We start from the raw sequence: 19,994 nt of genomic DNA on the forward strand, positions 1-19,994 counted from the left end.
GTACCTTCTTAAGGTAGTCGTAAGGCTCAAGCCCGCTCAGAAAACAGCAAAAAGGTTTGCTTTCTTGGATTAGAAGAGAGCAATTACAGGGTTTGGCGGCCGTGTTTGTCAGGAAGGGTAGGGCAGAGAAAGAGGGAGAATCCAGAGATTGAGCTCCATCTAGTCCCAGGAACCACCCCCATGGGCGGCTAGACTGCCCTCGGTACTTCCCTGCCTCCTCTGCTCGGGAGGGGAGAGCGGTGGGTCGGGGTCTGGCTCCCCTGAGCTACTTCCTGGTCCGATCGGACTCGCCTTCGGACACCCGAAACGCCCCCGGCCCGGCTCCCTCGCCCTTTGCCCTGTCTCCTCCCCTCTCAGTGACCCACCACCACAGGTCCCCTCCCATCTAACATGGCCGCCCCACCCGGCCCACCCCCCGGCACAGCCAAACCAACTGGGGGGGGGGGGGGGTCCGCGGCACCGCCTCCCCCAAGCCCATTGGCGCGGCAGTCTCCGTCTGCCTGCCCCATTGGGCCGAACGGCGTGCCACTCCGCGCTGAGGGCTCCGCCTACGAGCCGCTTCAAGCTGCTTTGAGAAGACATATAAACAAATCCCGGGAGGGAGGCCCCTCTCGCCCGTCTCTGGGGCGGAGACGGGAAGGGGGAGCGGCTACCCCAGAGACACCCCTGCCTGGAGCCCCCCCACCCCCAGCTCGCGCTTCCTAGTCTCTTGCCTGCACGGTTCCAACCTTAGTGGACCCGGCCCTTCCTCACACGCCCCTCTCTCTCCTCCCCCGCCAGCCTCGCCTCCCCTCCCTTCTCCGGCCCCTCCCACCCGCTCGCTTCTCTGACAGGCCGGTTGCCGGCAGCCACGGCCCCGGGCTTGGAGGCAACAGTGAAGGGCCGGGCGGCCTGGCAGGACAGACGCCTGGAGCTGCCCACCCCCGGTCTACCCTGCCGCCCACCCGTGGGTCCCCTCTACCGCCGCCCCCCTCTTTTATATAACCGTCCCGGGCCGGGGGTGGGGGAGGGGAACCGGGGACCCCGTGACCGGCAGGTGGCAGCCTGAAGCCCGCGCGCCCCCAGACTCGGCCCTGGTCCCGGCCCCCGCCCCGCGCCGGCCCGGCTCAGAGCCCCGGCGCTGCTGCCTCGTAGGCCAGCGGCCCTCCTCCGCCCCTCGCCTGGCTAGTCCTCCAGCCCAGACCCCTGAGGGATCTGGGCGGAGGTCAACGGAGCTCACCTGTGCGTGTGGGGGTGGCTCAGGGGCTCGGTCCGGTTCCGCTGCAGGGGCCGCGGCCCCTCTCCATGCTGCCTCGGTTTGTTTTGTTTATGTCCTTCCTGACGGGTTCCCGGAAATCGCGTGACTCGCCCCCCTCACGTGGGCCGCGGCGAGGAGGAGGAGGGAGGCGGGGGCCCGCCGGCTTCGGGCCAATCGCGAGACGCTCTGCAGCCGAGCCAATCAGGAACTCGGCCCGGCAGGGCACCCCTGTCACATGACGCCGGAGGGGCGGATTGCCGGGAAAAACCAGGAAGAGGGGGCGGAGCGGGGGCTTGGCGCCTGCCACTGCTGCGTGGGCGTGGGCCGACTTTGATACCCAGCCACACTCACGTTTGTAGAGGAGGTTCATTTACAATGACTTTCCCATCCAGCGTTTTATCTGATCTCACAGCTACACGGTGAGGCCTGAATATACGTATACCCGTTTATATTTATGTTTATGCCAATTTGCATTTACATTCGAAGTTCAGTGAAACTTGAAGGGGGCTCCGGGACCATAGTGGCATAAGCTTAGGAGAGGAATTGTATCGACTGTTTTAGGTATGTCCTTCACATCTGAACCTCTTAATTTGCTGAGACTGACCTTGCCTTTAGTCTTTCGTTCATTCAATTAATATTTATTGCGTACGTAAGCCCCAGACACTGGGATCAACTATATTGCGTGCACATTTGAGAGAGAATACCTGTACACGACTGTACAAACAGGGTGATAACTAGAAGCGCCTACACAAACCTTCATAACACATGTGCCTGATGTTTTCTTGTGCTCCCTAATCCTGTTGATAACAATAGCCACCCTCTGCTCCTGAACGTGTACTGTGTAGTGGGCTCATCATCTCATTTAGTTCACCCTACAGGGACGCGCAATGGTAATACATTTTTGCAGAGGGGGAAATTAGGGCTCAGTGGGATTACTTGCTCAAGGTCAGGCAGCTAGTAAATGAACCAGCTGGGTCCGGAACCCAGATCTGTTACCATAGCCTGTGCTTCCAGACTCCTCTTTATACTTCTTAAGGGCACAGAAGTTATCTTCTGAGCACAGAACAGAAATATGACTTTAGTAGCCATGGAGAAAGGAGGATAGGGGAACAGAAATGCTTGGCCAGATTCCCTCAGGCTGCCATATTTCTCTTAGGAATAATTGCCTTAGAAAATGTGGCTCCTCTTTGCACAGACCTAGGAAAGTAGTATAATGTCAATGTCAAAACCATGGACTTTGTAATTCAAAGACTTGTAAAGATCATAAACTTCAAGAGGGCAGGGACTAGCCCGGTTGTTTATCCTCTACCTTTCATGACATAGACAGTCATTAAATACTTGTTGAATAACATGCTGGATTTGAATCCCTGCCTCTACCATATGTGAACCAGCACAAATTATTTAACTTCTGTGAGCTTCCTCTGTAAGTACCTCATGGGGGTTGTGAGAAGTGAGTGGAAAAATTCACCAGGTACTTACCACAGTGCTTCGCATATAGTGAGTAGTTAATGAATGGTAGTATTATCAGATTGTTTCAAAGACATCATTTAGAAGATGTACTGTAAACAAGTACAGTAAGGGTAACTAGACTTTAGCAGTTTAACAGCCACTAAAATAATACCTTTGTAAACAATATTAATAGGTGGGTATATGTAGATACCTAAGCGGAAAGTAAATCTCACCTCTGTATCCTTCAAAATACTTTAGGGTCTCAATGCCCAGTGAAGAAATAAGTCTTTTCCCTGCAATCCTAAGTAGCAGGATTGTAATTATTTTTTTTAAGTCTAACATACCACATTCTAATTTTCCATATCAACTGGAGTTTAAAATTGAAGCATCAATAGAAAAACTGGCTTGGGAAATTTGGGCCAGTTTCCTCTCACTTGTTCACATTTTGATTCATGTATTAAATCTCCATGGAACACATCACAGACTATCCTTTCACGTAATACTATGTTTGGAAAAACTCCAGCTGATGGTTAGCTCTTCCATTGTTCCACTGCCCTTTTGACACATCATTTTCACACTTCTGCTGGGCAACAGTTCGCTGGGATCAAGGAGCAGCCTGATTCTTCTAGCACGGGGCTCTGCAATTGAAGGGGTTCACTAGTGAGTTACATTGGATTCCCGACTTTGCATCTTCCCTTGTCTTGGAAAGGACAGTTTTGACTAACAGAGACATCACGGTTTGTTAATGACCATATCTTGCTCTGAAGTGAATGAAATCACTGACTGCTAATTGATTTGTGTTTCTCTGGGTTTTATCCTGCCAGATTGTGCCACAATCAAAATTGGCAGGAAGTTGGGACTCTGGAATAGCATTGGCTTAAGGCTCAGAAGCCTCTTGTTCTAGCCACAAAGTAGAAACCAACTGCCATCACCACTTCTAAAGTGCTTAACCTTGCTTCTGCAGAATCATTTACATAACCTTCGTCAAAAAAGGTGGTTTTTTTTACACAAGCATGACACAATGGCGGACACAATGCAATACTTAGGACTCCGCTGAACTCTTAAAAATAAATTATTTATTTTTTGATTAGGTAACATATACACAAAATTCAAAAGGTACAAAAAGGTATTCAGTGAATAGTAAATCTTTCCCCTACCCCTGTTCCCTGGCCATTCGTTTTCCCCTCTTAGAAGCAAGCACAAATGCCCATGCTCTGTGTTTCCTACCAGCGATATTTTTTTTTTTGGATATGCTGACATTTCACCCACTTTAAACCTTAATGTATTTGAAACATTGTTCTTGGACCCAAGACTTCAATTTGAGCCCACTTACTATAGGATCCAAGGTGAGGGGCTGGACCTCTCTGGGTTCTGATTTTCTCCTGAAAATAATTAAAATAATTTAAATGGTTGCCACGGGTCCTGGCTTGACTTACGACCTAAAGTTTGCAATTCTTCATTCGAGCACAGACTGAGCCCTGCCTGCTGATTATGTACATATTTAAATGAGTGTTATCCTTTTGAGTCTAAGTATTTTCTTTCCAGGCCCCTGTGGACCTGTATGATACCTGAAGATTTCACAGCTTCAGAAGTGCGATTGATTAACTCAAAGCTGGAAGATCTCCAGGAAAAGCTGTGTCCTTCTCGCACTTTTATTATTTTTTTAATATTTTTTTTTCAACGTTTATTTATTTTTGGGACAGAGAGAGACAGAGCATGAACGGGGGAGGGGCAGAGAGAGAGGGAGACACAGAATCGGAAACAGGCTCCAGGCTCTGAGTCATCAGCCCATAGCCCGACGCGGGGCTCGAACTCACGGACCGCGAGATCGTGACCTGGCTGAAGTCGGACGCTTAACCGACTGCGCCACCCAGGCGCCCCTTTCTCGCACTTTTAAAAACTGATTTTATTCCTGAGGACACTGGGTGAATCTAAAAAATACTAATTGATGGTTGGCAATCGGCACCCGTCCCTCATTTACTTCTCCTAAAAAACATTCTTTGGGGGAAGAAGAGTTCAGTTCTTCCCCTGGCCTAAACCTCTCCGTAGGATGCAGTATTCTTTATGTGACAGCTCTGAGCTTTGGTTTCTTCTCCCAGAAAGCCCCCAATTCTGTGCCAAGGCTCTTCTCCACTCTATCTGTTACTTCTTTACCTTGATTCCTCACTCCCCATATGGAGAACCAGGCCTACCATGGAATAGGAGCTTAATAACCCATTATGGTCCAAATCCTATTTATCCTCCGTGGCTCAAGATCCCACATCTTTTATGAAGTCTGTTTCTACCATATCTACTACTGCCCTCATTAATACCCTTTCCTCTACCACCCAGATGAGCACTTAATGTACCTATTGCTTTGTACTATTCATATCATGTGTTATTATGTCCTCAATTAAATCGAGGCGCATACATTTGCAGCAATTTGTGGATGGAACTGGAGGGTATTATGCTAAGTGAAATAAGTCAGTCAGAAAAAGATAGATATCATATGTTTTCACTCCTATGTGGATCATGAGAAACTTAACAGAAGACCATGAGGGAAGGGAAGGGGAAAAAAATAGTTACAACAGAGAGGGAGGGAGGCAAACCATAGGAGACTCTTAAATACAGAGAACAAACTGAGGGTGGATGGAGGTGGGGGAGAGGGGAAAGGGGGTGATGAGCATTGAGGAGGGCACTTGTTGGGATAAGCACTGGGTGTTGTACGTAAGCCAATTTGACAATAAATTATATTTAAAAACATAAGTAAAAAAAATAAACCAAGTGGCATAAACACTAATATGTCCTTGAATTAGGGAGAATGCAAAGCACGTCACTAGACAGCATAGTCAATCAAGCCTGTGCTTAGTGGTGAGTAGGGGAAGAGAAGAGAGAGAAATAAAATGACAAGTTGAACGTCTCATGTGTGCATGAAGACACAGTCCTTGCCCTGGAGGAACCCAGAACCTGAAGGAGACTGACATGAAAAGCTTCCAATAACAACAACAGAGTTTATAACAGGGGAGGCCGCGGTGCAGGGATTAACAACAAGATACCTATGTGTTTCAGGGCCACTTTCTTGCTAACGTACTGGGGCAAGGCACAAACTAAGCTGACTGTTCCTTGATTTCTGGCATAACTTCCCTCAGGTTGATTTTGAAAATCAAATGCAGAACCTGATGCATAATGGTGCTCAACAGTGTTGGCTCTCCCCTCCTCCACCTTCTAGGGAGGAATGTGACCAGAAGCTTCTTAGAAGAGAAGCAGCAGCAAAGGGAAAGTAGCCTGGCAAGAGAAGGCAGCCAGCAACTCAGACTGTTTGGTGATTCCGTTATCTTCCAAGGCGGCATTCCTGTCAAAATTGTTTTGTCTGTTCCACTAAGACTGAAAACTTCTAGGAGAGCTAGCAGTTCCTGTGGGATTTTGTTTTTTGCTTTGGTTTGGTTTTTTTGTCAGCACTGAGCTGAACATACATTGTTAGTATCAGCAACTCTAACTGATAGCAAACCAGGAAGCCAGAGAGTGAGAACAATCTAGCATTTGTTGTAGGAAAGATTCCCAAAGGACAGGTACAACAAGACATTCTTCTTGGTGAGGCCCGAAGTAGGCCGATAAAAACAGCAAGTGGAGGAACAGATTGATAAGCAGCAGGAACCAAGACCTGTAACTCTGATAATAGATTGCTGAGCTATGGATGGAAGTGTGCTCCGAAAGCCTCAATCCAGTGTAAAACTATGAAGCTGGATTTCCACATCCAGGAAGTGAACAGTCCAGAGAGGTTGCTAGAAGACAGAAATAAATAAGAATAAAAAGTTCAGAGAACTATGGGTGAAGTGGGTGGGTGGGGGGGTCCTGTGTATCCCAGGTTTTTTTGTTTTCCCTGCAAATTCGCAATGTCAGAAATTTCCCTGGTGTGACAGCAACACCAGGGAAGGTACCACCAGTGTTTTCACCCTGGCCTCACAGGGTCCAGCCCAGGAGTGAAATGTGTAAAAGAAATGGGTGCCATCCTCTACACCTGTTCTTACACACCAGTCACAGCAAGACATAAAGCACGTTAACAAACCTGAATGCCAAGTGCAGGTACTATCCTGTTAGGAGGGGAAGAGGCATGCCTCAGTGCCCACCTAGGCCCCTGCAGGGTGCCTGCCTTTCCATACAGACCCTGAGGACATCTTAGCAACCTGGTCGGCCCACCCATCGTCACTCAGGCTAAAGCCAGGATCATGGCTGCAGGAGTCCTGATGACCTGGCCACAGCTCTTCCCTGGTGCCCCTACAACCAGTCAGCTTGGCATGAGGGGGCTTCTTGCCCACTATCCAAGCATCTCTTCCCAGCATGGCAAAACAAGGGAGTCACCTTTGGGAAAACTGGGAGTCGAGGTGGAGACTGGAGTGAGATGAGGACAAAGTAGGGGGCAGTTCTCCTCTCCTTCTAAAAAAGGAAGTAGTAACAGTAAGCGGCCCCTGTAAACACCACGGGAGAAAAGAGGACCAGATTGGTGGTCTTTTCTCCCGCCTGGGGGTTGGGGGGACACAGAGGAGTTGAGACTATTAGAAAGGGGAGAGATGTGCGGTACTGCTCTTTGCCCTGTCCTGCCCCAGTTACAGTCTGGTGAAGGGTAAAGTCCTTAGGGCCTGGCACACAGTAGGCACCAGGGAAGGATCAGCTATTGTTGGTATTATTTTCTTTTTTAACGTTTATTTATTTTTGAGACAGAGAGAGACAGAGCATGAACGGGGGAGGGGCAGAGAGAGAGGGAGACAGAGAGGGAGACACAGAATCCGAAGCAGGCTCCAGGCTCCGAGCCGTCAGCCCAGAGCCCGACGTGGGGCTCGAACTCATGGACCGCGAGATCGTGACCTGAGCCGAAGTCGGATGCTTAACCGACTGAGCCACCCAGGCGCCCCTGGTATTATTTTCTTAAGTAAACTCTTTGCCCAACATGGGGCTCAAACCCATAACCCTGAGATCAAGAGTTGTATGCTCCACCAACTGAGCCAGCCAGGTGCCCCTACTGTTGATAGTACTAGTAACAGTGGTTCTGAACCTTTCCAGAGGTCTCATGAAAGCCATATACTTGCTCCCGGGAAAAACACAGACAAGTGTACATGCACCTAATTTTGTGGATTTCAGGCGGTAGCCTCTGGGTGAAACTGGCTAAGTCACGTAACCGCAGTATCTCCAACTGTAAAATAGGAATATGTCCCACTTACTCATAGGATAAGGTATGTGAGGAAGCTGGAGGGGAGGGCGGTGCTGACTGCTGTCCAAGCCAAGGCGGCATTTTCCATGGGTCCCCTTTAGATTCCTCTTCTTTCTCTGCCCACCGCTTAAGAGAGGATGCTCCTAGCCTCCAGCCCAGACTGCATCTCTGCTCACTCTACATGCTCTTCCTGGCCCTCGTAGCTACACTCACAGGTTCAGTTATCTCCATGCTGGTGCCCCACACCCCCACCTACGGCCCGGGTTTCCTGCTCAACTTCCAGAGCCACATAACAATTGCCCACTGGGTATCTGCACGTGCATACCTCTGGTGCCGGCAAATTCCATCTGTCTACAACTAAACTCCTCACTGCCCTCATCTCAGTGAAAGGTTCCAATGTCCACCCAGCGGGGAACCTGGACTCCTTCCTGTCCCTTAATTACCCCCACCCCTAACATCCAATCAGTCACCTGAATATGCTAGTAAATATGCGCTAGCCCCCAAAACACTAACTTCTCTGACTCCATTTCATTCCTATTACCATAACCCAGGATACTTCTCTCTCGCAGACTCTTGAAACAGCGGCATCAGTCGTTGGCCTAGCTCTTAATCATCCTTTGGGTTTACCCTTAAAGGTCACTTCCTTCAAGAAGCCTCCCGCTACCAGTGTTTCTAGTGCTCTTACCCAGCAACCAGTCCGTCCTAAGGCACAGGACCTGGCTACCTCGGGCTCCATCCACCAGGGACACCCAGTGCCAGTTGTCACCCTGCTGAATTCTAAGCTCCAGGAGCCCAGGGGGAGTCTCCTGCTTCCCACTGTTCCAAGCAGCTAACATCGGGACAAAGAACAGGAGCTGGAAATACCTGTCGAGTGTTGCTGAAAAGCTTTTGTGGCTTGCACAGTCACACTTAGCTTCTCCACTCCGGCTTCCTCAAATACATCGCCTACTTTTACAAAACATCTGCTCTGCTTGTTCTGTTTTGGAGTGGCAACCCACAGTGTAGTACCACACTTTGGACAGTGTAAAGAAACTATGGAAACCATGTCAGAATCCTGACTGGATTCACGTGGGTAGCAGTATTAGTCGTTGAGCATCCTTAGCCACTAGAATACTCCTGTTTTACGGCTGGCCGGGTGTGTGTGTGTGTGTGTGTGTGTGTGTGTGTGTGTGTGTGTGTGGTGGTGGTGAGTACTGGGGGGGGGGGGGGGGAAAGGGCCAACACATTTCAAAAGGAGGAGGTTTTAACTGAAGCGGTGACACAGCCTGAATAAAAGACTTGCTTGGGGCACTTGGGAGGGAAAGAACAGTGGGGCTTATTCTAACGCATGTGGGACCCCAGAACATTAATACCCCAGGCTTCTACTTTTCTATGTGGGCAGAATCGAAATCAATGCTCCCCTTTCATTTCACCATGCTGTCACTGTGAACACCTATACAAAAGGAGGCCAGAATTTTATAAGCTGAATGCTCTGTACTTTGTCCTGCACAATGGAAACAGTTAATCAGAATTGCTATGTGAACTTGCTGATTTTTATTGATTCAGAATAGCTTCAGTGTTTTAATAGAGCTAGTTGACTTCATTTCCCCTGACCCTGAATTGCTCTCAAAGAAAAAAAAAAAAAGTGCGTGTGTTATATAATGTTTGAAGGAAGTACTAACACTATTTTGACAATGGTCCCCTCCAAAATGCCTTCCCTCTTACCCCCGATTATGAATACCATGCTCTTTTTGGAAAATATACAAAGCCATAAAAGAAATAATCATTATCAACATTTTGGTCTGTTTCTCACCAGGCTTTTTGCTATGTACAGAAGTTAAAAATCCTTTTTCTCTTAATATTCTATTATCTTTTGTTATTAAAATAATTGTTATTGTTTTTTACTCAAGTATTACCTTTTCATAGGAGAACATGCTAAAAAGGAAAAAGAAAATTTTAATCACTTATGATTCCCATCCAGAAGCAACGTTAGTAGTTTTCTCTTTTCAATCTCATTTCTAGGCATATGTTCCAGAAAAAAAAGAAATTACTAAATGCACCATATTCCTTCAGTTGGGTGCAGTATAACTTATTTAAGCCTCTCCTTAAGGGCATTAAGGTATTTTTTCATTCTGTACCATGATAAATATCCTTTACAATGGTATTTTATACTGTGATTTTTTTTTCTTTGAAAATTACGGATTTTTCTACAATTAATTCCATCCATTCAACTCTTGAGAAGAAGTTGAAATAAAGGGGCAAGAAAAAGAAATACATAACTTTTGCCTAAGAGCCCATCTTCATTTTAAACACATTTGTTCTCTAGGGGCACCTGGGTGGCTCAGTCAGTTAAGCGGCTGACTTCGGCTCAGGTCATGATCTCAAGGTTCATGGGTTCGAGCCCCACATCAGGCTCTGTGCTGACCGCTCAGAGCCTGGAACCTGCTTCGGATTCTGTGTCTCCCTCTCTCTGCCCCTCCCCTGCTGGCGTGCTGTCTCTCTCTCTCTCTCTCTCAAAAATGAATAAAACGTTAAAAAAAAAATACATTTGTTCTCTGAATAGGAGCAAGGATAGGGTGGTGAACCCATTCTAAAATGCCTAAATATGTATTTTAAGATATAATTTAAATATAGTTAATAAAAGAGCAACTGACTCTTCAAATTTTTGGGAAAGGAAATCCAGGGCCAAATCTCCCATGAGTCCAAGCACTGTTGTTAAAAAACTGCCCAGAAGAAATGCACAAAATGGTGCTATATCTGAAGCAATGTCAAAGTAACATATGATAAAATTTTGTTGGGTCAGTAATAAGGATATAGACATCATTCTATGTTGAAAGAAAACAAGGAAAACATTGTTAAAAGCAACCAGTGCCCCTCAGATTACATCTTCAAATCATGCTGCAAATACTCCTGTCCTGGCAGAAGGGCCCATAGAACTCGTGTAGAATCTGGAAGGGCAGGAAGGATGTGGTCCAGACATTTATGCTATGATGGTTTCTAAGAGATCTATCTCCCTGCTGAGAGCTCACGCCTGGAGCCTGGAGCATGCCTTTTCTTTTTCTATGACCCAAGCACAAATGACTAATCAAAAGGTAAACCAAATGCAGAAGAAAATATCAATTGGCTGCCCCTCTGGGGCTTATCTTAATAGGAAAGTCATCAGGGGGTCCCAGCGGTTTTGTCGTTTCTTTGCAAAATACACTTTGTGTATTATTAAAATTTACAAATCATCTTCACCACCACCATCTCATTTGGTAATAACTTGGATAGCAGAAAGGGCAGGTATTGCCCCATTCTGTAGAAGAAAAAATTGAGGCTCATAAATTAAATGATTTGTGCAAAGTTAATCCAGCTTGCAAGTGATGCAGTAAGACTGCAAACCTGGGGCCTCACTTAGTCTAATGATCATACCAGGAGTCCACACTGTGTTCACCTGGACAGGCTTTGTAGAAGGACATTTTCAATATCCTCTCAAAGGGCTGGATGGAGCTCCTTCTAAGCTGGGGTCGCGACAATCACCGGAGCAAGTGAACTGCCAAGCAGAATGTGATTCGCAGCCATCCATCCATCTCAGACAATGGGCCATGCTGTAACAAAATGGGTCAGTTACTAGGAATGAGGGGAGGAGAAAACATGTATCTGAGTTTATATACTGGTTAATATTAATATATTCAACACTTTCATAAACAAGGAAACAGGCTCAAGAGTTAAGTGACTTCCTGGGCAAAGGGAACTCGACAAGTTTCCCTCACGGAATCTGAGCTGATTCCCTCATTTCAGCAATACCAATAAAGCTATGAGGTGACAGACAGAGTGACCCTACCTGGCCTTTAGGGGCTTGCGATTATCTAGGAAGTCTTTGATCTCTAATCTGGGTAGGAAAGGAGGTCCTTTCCTCTTCTTCGTTTCAAAAAAAATTTTTTTTTTTAATGTTTATATTTGAGAGAGCGAGCGCGCGCAAGTGGGAGAGAGGCAGAGAGAGAGACACAGAATCTGAAGCAGGCTCCAGGCTCTGAGCTGTCAGTACAGAGCCCAACGTGGCACTCAAACCCACGAACCGTGAGATCATGACCTGAGCGGAAGTCAGACGCTCAACCAACTGAGCTGCCCAGGCGCCCCTACTCCTGTCTTCTTCCATAGGCTTTATGCTGAGGCCATTAGGGCCTCACTAGCAGTAAGTCCCAGTAGGGTTTGGAGAACCCTTCCAGGTTCAGGCCTGAACTATTACCTCATTAGGGCCTTTTCCTTCCCTAGAAGGCTTACTGAGCAGAATGCTCCCTTCTGGGGGACAATCAAAACCTCCCTGGCACAGAACCAGGCCCTTCAGGGCTCTCATCCTTGTGTTTCACACTGTTACTAGGGCAGCCAACATACTAATCTTCCTGACTCGTGTCTGTAGGAATTGGATCCCAGCAAGTGGCAAGCAAGCCCTAGTGCAAATAGCAATGTAATCCAGTTGTTTTCCCAATGTCTAATTGAGAGCAAATGGCAAGTAAAAAAAAAATGCATCAGTACAAAGTAACAGAACAAGGCAGAAATCAGGGACTTGGATGAGCCAGGGTCATGACCTCTGCCTTAAACTAGGCCATCACATTGGAAATGTGTCAAAATATGATCATGAATGCTGCTCTCCATCACTGCTGCAAGCACGCCATAGCTAAGGTCTGCTGTCCTAAAACCATGTAGGCTCCCTATTGGCTAATGCAGCATGCTGAACTCAAGCCACGTGAAAGCAGCACTCAAAGAAGGGCCACTACACAAGAGACATCACAAGGCTCAGCTTCGAAACCGTGGTGGTTTGCAAGAAAGCAGTGCAGGGTGGCAGTGGGAAGGTTTTAGACGGACTCCCCCGCCCCCAGGGATAATGGGGTGCAGAGCCTGGCGAGAAGAATCTGGGTGGAGAGCTGCAATGGAGTCACGCTTCCCCCACGGCTAGGGCTCAAAGACTGTGGCATCCTTTTATGTGGCCACCGTAACCACCTGCATTGCTTTCTTAAATGACAGATATTAAGGGTCAAGTGAACTGCTCTAATGGGAGACAGCCTGGCAGAAGTCTTCCCTTCTACTCGAAGCTCAAAGTTGGCTCCAACTGTGGGAGAGTCAGGGTAGCAAGTGAAAAGGGCTTTCGAATGGAAATTACAAAACCAGGGATCCTACTCCCTGGTCTGCCTCTGAGCAGCTACATTTAACTAGGCAAGCGATTCTCCCTGTCTGGGTGCAGATTGCTTATCTATAAAACGATGGGGTTAGCTAGCATTTGTTACCATGGTCCCCTCCAATGTCAGATCTTCAGGGTTTTATGGATTCCATGAAATTGGCTACCCTTTTGCTGGAAATGTAAAGTATGAAGTTGCCTCTCAGGAAAATCTGAAGTTCAAAAAGTAAAGAATGGAAACAAAGAAATGAAAGCAGGACGGTCATTTCAACTCGAAACTCTTTTGTCCTAAGAACGGCAAAGCAATGAGTTCAGATAGTCGGGGAGGAATAGAAAAGCACAAACTGCAAAACAGGAAATCCATTCTTGGCTTGGCTGGTTGTCAAAAAGCCATGCACTGGTGAAAATTTAGATCCATTTAAAATTTTAATTTCTTAAAACTAATAAAGTCCCCAAATTAGTGAATTATTCAGATGCCTGCTACCAAAACACAGAAATACTGTCCTATACCAGGCTTTTTAATCTGCCTCGATTTCTCCGGTGCTACTTCTGGGGGTGTGATGATACAAGGAGCTGCTGTGATACAAGGAACCTTCAACTTGCTCACCATCATGACCACTTTTTTATGGACCACGGTCAGACATGGCCTTGCATTACAGTTCTATGTATACTGACCTTATCTCTCCAAATTGTGTATCAGCTCTTGACCTTGCAGGGACCTCAATTTCCACACCTTTGATTCCTCCAGTGCCTTGCTTGGCTACAGTAAGTGCTGAAATGATTACTAATGATTCAGGGAAGTACTCACCAGTATCTTCAGGTATGTCAAACCACATGACCAGGTTTACACTTCCAACCTAGTTTGAACTACATCAGGTTTTTTTTTAAAGGCATCATATCTAAAGATAGAAAAGCTTCCAAAAATGAACTTAACAAACACTGAAACCAGATTTCCACAGAAAGCAGAAAAATAATTTATTCCAATAGATGGCAGAAATAAGAAAGTCGTCCTGAAAATATACTTTGGTGTAATTCTGTTAGCACAGATATTCCCTCTGAACGTGCTCTCCTACGGACTGCCCCACTTGACTCTACCGGTCTTGCGACAGTTTTTAAACACTTCGCAGATTCCCATGTTGTGACCAGGCAGGAGTGGTCTCCAAATGCACAGGCTCCAAGGAGAGAGCAGCACGTTTCTCAGAAGTACAGCGCCTCCTATCTCAGAAGAGTGCATAGACATTTTACAGAGCCAGCACAGTTTAGGTTAAGTAGGCACATAATTCATCAAAATGTAAAAAAGGTGACAGGAGAAAATACTGCATTGTAGAAGGAGATATTCAAACGTGGTGTGAATGTTTAAGGCAGCTGATGGCCAACACAGGCGAGTCAGAGGTGTTCTGGGTTTGGAGCTGATTTTGCATCTAGAGGAATTCTCTTCGTGACCTGCAAAACAAAGCCGTTCTAGTAACTAATCCTTACCCCATCCTCAAGTGGGCAAATGGCTAATAACATCAATAAAAGTCAATCAGGCCAATAATTTAAAATATATAGGTGCTCAGTAAATACTTGAATGAAAAATTGGCTCAAATAATGTCCCAGTTTGGACAGGTTTCGTAGAGCTGTGACAAGAGATCCGATTACCAAGGACATTGCTGAACTGAGGGTCGTTAAGTAACAGTTGGACTGTGTCATAGAAAGCAGGAAGTTGACTCAGACCAATCCTACTGGCATCTAATGGGTTCACCTCGAGAATCTGTATTTGCCCTTCCCCTCCTACAGCAAGGAAGCACAGTTCCCACAGCCATGGCAAGCTTTTCTCTTATGTCAGACTCCTAAAGAGCTAGCTCCTTGGTACTCGAGGTTGCTCCTAGTTTGCTCCCCATTCTTCTGGTATAGGTGACAAATGAGATTTCTTTTTCCGGAAGCTTAAGCTGTAACATCACCTTTGCAGAGCTAGCAAACATTTAAAATAGGTATCTTCACACATCAAACTGGTAACAGTGGTCACGTCCACTCCCTTAATATAGCTTATTTTATTTATTTTTGAGAGAGAAAGAGTGCGTGTGGCGAAGAGCAGAGGGGGAGAGAGAATCCCAAGCAGACTCCATGCCAAGCGAGGAGCCCAACTTGGGGCTCAATCCCACAATGGTGAGATCATGACCTGAACCGAAATCTAAGAGTTCGATGTTTAACCGATTGAGCCACCCAGGCGCCCCCATAAAGCTTATTTTAAAAGACCATAAAAATAAGGGTGCCTGGTGGCTCAGTCGGTTGAGCGTCTGACTTCGGCTCAGGTCATGATCTCGTGGTTTGTGAGTTCGAGCCCCGTGAGCTCGAGCCCTGCATCGGGGTCTGTGCTGACAGCTCAGAGCCTGGAACCTGCTTCGGATTCTGTGTCTCCTCCTCTCTCTGCCCCTCCCCTGCTCATGCTCTGTCTCTCTATCAAAAATAAATAAACATTAAAAAAAAGACTATAACAATAAAGCCACATATGTGGCTTTCAAAATTAAAAAATAAAGAGAATATAAAAATTAAGTAAATAGTGGCTTTCAAAGGCAATTTCCACACAAGGCCTGAGTTGGCAGATAAGAAAACAAGCTGGTTATGACACAGAATTTCGCAGAATGTTGAGGGTTAAGTGCAGGGGGGCAAAGGGCTAGTTACACTGGGAAGAGACACGGTTTGTGGCAGGCACGTCTGACAAGACTGAAGGTCAAGTAGTACGTAGGAGATCTGATGGGTCCTTAAGTTTTTCCAGATCAGTGGGCACAAGCAGGAGAATCCACAGAGCAGTGCAGTAAAATGATAGGTTTCCCAGGGTCCACAATGCCCACTAGCAGATACAAGATGGCCACTAAGTCTTACTGGTGCAAGCTGGGGCAGTCCAACCACCCTCTGCATGGGAAGTACCAGACTGCTCGACCCACTAAGGCAGGCCACTGCAAACAAAATACATTCAACTCGAGATATAATCAGAGGACTGTTTTTATAATGTACTAGGAAAATAACCACATCAGGCCAGGGAGGGGCAACTATGAGAGCTACTGGTTTCTTGTGCCTCACTGCCTCATAAAACCTTTAATCTAATGATCATTTCCTCTTCTCCTCCTTAGGCCACCGGAACAACCTGTCTGCACAGACCTGTGTTCCACGCAGATGAGAAATTTTACTTGAGAATACCGAAGCAGTGAATGCAGATGTTTCGTGTGTTAGTTTTTTATGAAGCATACAGGTTAGACCTCCTCATCGTTTAGGCCTTTTTGGACAAATGAACAATAACAAAAGTAAAAAGTAAGTCTTCATCTTTGGAAAACCACACTGAAACAGGGGCTAATTTTCACTTAGGCTCAATGATACTAGTTTGAGATAAATGTGAGTGAGCATTATATTAAATGGCATGGACTTGTGGTTTGATTTGGGGGTGAATTAAAGAAGCACATATTCTAATTGTCTCTCTGACATGAAACCGCCGTTGGGGGTGGGTGGGGAGGACCTCAACCAAAGGGTCCACATTCTCATTCTGTAAAATAAGGAAATGACTAAGGCTACTTTCAGATAAAACTGACAGTGAAGACAACATAAAAATATTAAGGCCTGAACCAGGAAATCTTTTCAGAGGAGGATGAGTGTGTGAGAGAGAGAGTGTGAGTGTGTGTGTGTGTGTGTGTGTGTGTGTGTGTGTCAAAGAATAGGTTTTACTTTTACCTGTTTTTTTCATTTTATTTTTATTTTTTTAATTTTTTAAATCTTTATTTACTTTTGAGAGAGAGAGACAGAGTGCGAGTGGGGGACGAACAGAGAGGGAGACACAGAATCTGAAGCAAGCTCCAGGCTCCGAGCTGTCAGCACAGGGCCCGACGCGGGGCTCAAACTCATGAACCATGAGATCATGACCTGAGCCGAAGTCGGACGCTTAACTGACTGAACCACCCAGGCGCCCCTCTGTTTTTTCATTTTCGATAAATTCACACAACAATTCCTTTTTTACGATTATGTGCAAGATATGTGTTTATTGCAGAGTAACTACGAGAGATATTTAAGCAAATGAAAAGTATGTGTATTTAACGAGTCAAGGCAATGTACCAAATGAATAGCTAAATACATTTAGGGAGAAATGAACTCACTTTGAGACCAAGTGGCCAGAAAAGCTGGACATTCAAAGAGAAAACATCACAAAGAATTGAGACAATGGGTGAACGGAGGGCAGAAAGAATGTCTGCAGAGTATGTGCTTACTAATCTGCGTCCTAAATTAATGAATGTCATGGGGTAGTAAGAGACAGGAAAAGCTAAGTGAAGTTAATTAGACCAAGAACACGGAAATGGCAGGGCTGGAACCAATAGGTCACGGAGGAAAGTAGCGAATAAGTAGGCTGCAAAAGTGGTCTGAGGGCAACTGGCAAGGCCTTGACGGCCAAGTGAGGAAGCTGGACATGATTTGCAGGTTAGTCATTCTTATCTTTTGTGGCTCATAGGACCTTTGGTGACCCTGACAAAAGCTGTGCTTACAACATGTTACATAGGCAGGTACTCACTAACCTCAGAGATTTAAAGTTTAAAAAAAAACCCTACAGTAGCCTACGGAGAACTACTGAAAGCTTCTGAGGCAAGCAGTGATCTCTTTCAGGGAGAGCTGCATCAGGAAGACAAACAGGGTGGAGTTTTGTAGATACTGTGACTATAGAGCAGGGCGTCCTGAGGAAGAGCCACTGTAATAACCTGGAGTCACGTTGATCTGGGTCAGAAATTAGGGTGCCCAAAGGAGAAACTGGAAACAAGAACAGACACAAGAGCCATTAACAGGATCAAATGGATTCGAGGAAAAAGAGAAAGAAGTGATTAGAGAAAGAAGTGACTGAACAGGTTCTGACTCTAAGTGACAGGGAGATCTATGACATCAGGAATTGAAACAGAGACATGACAGTTTGAGTGGCAGCAGCAAATCCGGTCACAGAGAGCCGAGTAAAAGATAACATTTAAAAAAAAAAAAATTTTTAATGTTTATTTATTTTTGAGACAGATAGACAAACAGCATGAGCAGGGGAGGGGCAAAATGAGAGGGAGACACAGAATCCAAAGCAGGCTCCAGGCTCTGAACTGTCAGCATAGAGCCTGACATGAGGTTCAAACTCACGAGCGGTGAGACCATGATCTGAGCCAAAGTTGGACACTTAACCAACTTAGCCGCCCAGACGCCCCTAAAAGATACACTTTTTAACCACAAAACACCTTGCACTGTTTAACTTTTCACAAACATGGCTCACTTTCAACCTCTCAACAAGTCACAACTTCTTTAGAGCCCATAGCCTTCCCTGAAATCCCCACTCAGTACCCAAGCACCTCATGAGCACTCAAATATTTTTGGAATGCATAGAAAAACAGCTCCCCCTGGGGCATAGGCCTAATTACCAATATACTTTATTCCTCTCCTGTCCAGACTCTGTAAAAAAAAAAAAAAAAAAATACAAGGTTTGCCCTTTAGGACTGCAGTAAGCCATATAAGTTCATCTAAAATGTTACAATGCTGTAGTAAACTAACTTGTAGGACACTGGGGCTGGGCCAAATCCACTCCAACAAGATTCCACACTAGCATCGCACCCCCAGGGCAATAGGAAAATGGGCCATGACAAAAACAGCAATCTTGATGTGACAGTTCCAGAAGCATCTTAGGAATCTAGGAAAGGCAGACAAGGTTGGCAGGGGAAAGAGAGGGAGTGAGCACTGTTCTTAGAAGTACTGGGCAAGATTTCCAGCCAATAAACATAATGTGCTATAACTCAGCCTATCATCACCACATGAGACAAAATGGTGGCAATTAAAATGACTAAAGTAGCAAAAGATCAGCTAGGTGTTTGTGCTGTTGAAATCAAATCAATTCCATCTATATAAAATTATCCTAAAGCTTTCATGACTGTTCCTCATTTTTCTCTGCTGCATACCATGTCTGGTTTACACCTCCTACTTTCCAAATCTGGCCTCTAATCATGTACAAAATCAAACATTTTTCCTTACCAGATGAAGACAGGCCTAAATCTGGTTCTGTACTCCTTTATCATCCCACTGTTGTGTAAAAGTACAAAGTTCAAAAGGGAATTTAGCTCAATCTTTTGATTTACCACAAAGAAAAATGAAGTCTTGTCACAAGAGTTCTATTTGCTCTGTTAGGCAGAGATTAGATCTCTTCATGTGATAATTCCAAAGGCCTACAGTTATTGTACTACCATAGTCATGACCTCAAATGCAGAATAAATGTGAAGACATTCCCAATTAGAGTTTGTCTGGCTCTGCCCTCCTGCTTCCTGGTGTTTGCTTGTAAAGGAACCACCTTTAATACAAGTTTTAAGCAGCCCTGGTTTGTGCTCTGGACCAGAGTGCAGACAGAAGGTATCTGTCAGTCAGGTTAACTTGAGATTGAAAATGAACAAATGAGGGACGCCTGAGTGGCTCACTCAGTTGAGCATCTGACTCTTGGTTTTGGCTCAGGTCATGATCTCACAGTTCGTGGGTCTGAGCCCCACATGGGGCTCTGCAGCTGGCAGCATTGAGCCTGCTTGGGATCCTCTCTCTTTCTCTCTCTCCCTCTCTCTCTCTCTGCCCCTCTCCTGCTCAAGCTGTCTCTGTCTCTCAAAATAAATAAATGTAAAAAAAAAAAATTTTTTTTTTTAAAGAAAATGGACAAATGAAACCTCAGATCTACACCCAGTGTTCTTCAGGTCCAAAGGGCCCTTTTTCATTACACAGGAAGGAAATGAGGCTCAGAGAAGTTAAGTGAAAGGCAATGCTGGAAGGATTGGAATGCTGGATAAAAAATAATAATAATAATAATAAAATATATATATATCATACATATATTATATATGATATATATATAAAATATATATTATATATATGAGATATATAAAATATATATTATATATGATATATATATACATAATATATATTATATATATGATATATATGTATATATCATATATATATATATATGATAA

At 45.4% G+C, this 19,994-nt stretch overlaps 2 protein-coding genes and 1 long non-coding RNA gene across 4 annotated transcripts in view; 1 reads left to right on the plus strand and 2 right to left on the minus strand.

Annotated features, from left to right (window-relative positions):
- The window catches only part of CREBRF (CREB3 regulatory factor), a 57,390-nt gene extending 56,015 nt beyond the window's left edge, over positions 1–1,375 (minus strand). Inside the window, exon 1 of one of the 2 annotated variants that reach the window (XM_027034627.2) lies at positions 1,220–1,375. The gene's annotated coding sequence lies outside the window, so the exon portion shown is untranslated. Of the gene's footprint in view, positions 1–4; positions 359–1,219 lie in introns of those variants that run through there. The other variant, XM_027034637.2, reaches the window with a different exon arrangement.
- Positions 1,376–1,478: 103 nt separating this feature from the next.
- Positions 1,479–4,341, plus strand: LOC128316421 (uncharacterized). The gene is made up of 2 exons (XR_008300304.1): positions 1,479–1,656; positions 4,232–4,341. It is a non-coding gene; the product is annotated as an uncharacterized LOC128316421 (long non-coding RNA).
- Positions 4,342–13,955: 9,614 nt separating this feature from the next.
- The window catches only part of ATP6V0E1 (ATPase H+ transporting V0 subunit e1), a 33,255-nt gene continuing 27,216 nt past the window's right edge, over positions 13,956–19,994 (minus strand). The window contains exon 4 of the mRNA XM_015072695.3: positions 13,956–14,448. The gene's annotated coding sequence lies outside the window, so the exon portion shown is untranslated. The remainder of the gene's footprint in view (positions 14,449–19,994) is intronic.

The sequence above is a fragment of the Acinonyx jubatus genome, chromosome A1, assembly GCF_027475565.1.
Source record: "Acinonyx jubatus isolate Ajub_Pintada_27869175 chromosome A1, VMU_Ajub_asm_v1.0, whole genome shotgun sequence".
Lineage (NCBI taxonomy): Eukaryota > Metazoa > Chordata > Mammalia > Carnivora > Felidae > Acinonyx > Acinonyx jubatus.